The sequence below is a fragment of the Aplysia californica genome, unplaced genomic scaffold (genome assembly GCF_000002075.1).
Source record: "Aplysia californica isolate F4 #8 unplaced genomic scaffold, AplCal3.0 scaffold00063, whole genome shotgun sequence".
Taxonomy (NCBI): Eukaryota; Metazoa; Mollusca; class Gastropoda; order Aplysiida; family Aplysiidae; genus Aplysia; species Aplysia californica.
This window is the reverse complement of record NW_004797333.1, coordinates 696,354-697,300: the sequence shown is the minus strand read 5'-3', so window position 1 is coordinate 697,300 and position 947 is coordinate 696,354. Positions and strand designations below refer to the sequence as shown.

The 947-nt window shown below is 40.3% G+C and overlaps 1 long non-coding RNA gene across 1 annotated transcript in view; it reads left to right on the top strand.

Moving 5' to 3' along the window:
• The window catches only part of LOC106011152, a 9,447-nt gene extending 8,724 nt beyond the window's left edge, over window positions 1-723 (top strand). The window contains exon 3 of the long non-coding RNA XR_001184679.2: window positions 489-723. This is a non-coding gene — a long non-coding RNA (uncharacterized LOC106011152). The remainder of the gene's footprint in view (window positions 1-488) is intronic.
• Window positions 724-947: the final 224 nt, after the last annotated feature.

Below are 947 nucleotides of genomic sequence, written 5' to 3'. Positions count from 1 at the left end.
ACACAAAGCCATCTGTACATAACGGAACGAACACACACACACACACACACACACACACACACACACACACACACACACACACACACACACACAAAGCCATCTACGTAAGCATAGGTGTGCACATACAAACACACATCATATTATGCAAATATTACATATCCTCAAATGAGGGCATGGGTAGCCAAGACTCAAAAACTTTTTAACACACGAGCACACTCCCACGAACACACAGGGTATCAGCTTCTCCTTTTAACTCCACACCTGTAAAAACCATTCAGCACACCTGAATGCAAATCGTTAAATTCATATCGACATCTCTTTCAACACCTTTACACATTCCCTCGACGAATCAACATCCCCCCCCCCCACACACACACACACACACTTTTTTTCATTTCTTCTTTTATTTTTTTTAAAACGCCTAATCTTTTTATTTCTTAACTTTTTGTTAGCTCGGTTCCTTTTTTTCGTTTCATCCTAATCTTCAGCAAGGAAAATGCACAACACCTGCATTATTGCCCCTTGAGAAAGCAACACAGGCTCCTGCAAAGGAGAGAAGAGAAGGGAAATAATAAGATGACGGCCAATGAAGAGAAAGTGAAGAATGTGAAAAAAGAAATTGTCGCACACCTATAAAAACGTCAGTCCTTTTCAGAACTTGCAAAAGAAGTGGCGAAAATGGCAAGAATAAATTTCGGAGCGCACCATTACACAAAACAGTATTCATTCCTTTTGTGAATTGAGAAGAGCAGATTAGAGATGTGTTAAGTTTTTGTGGAGAAAAGTTCAGTGTTTATGTAGCGGGCGAAGGGAAGGAAAAGGGTTAGGGAAAGAGGGTTGGAATACAAGAGGCAAATTGAGTGAGAGAGGAGAGAAAGAGTGAGTGAGAGTCACAGAGAGAGATAGAAAGAGATAGATAGATATATATATATATAGAGGGGGGAGGC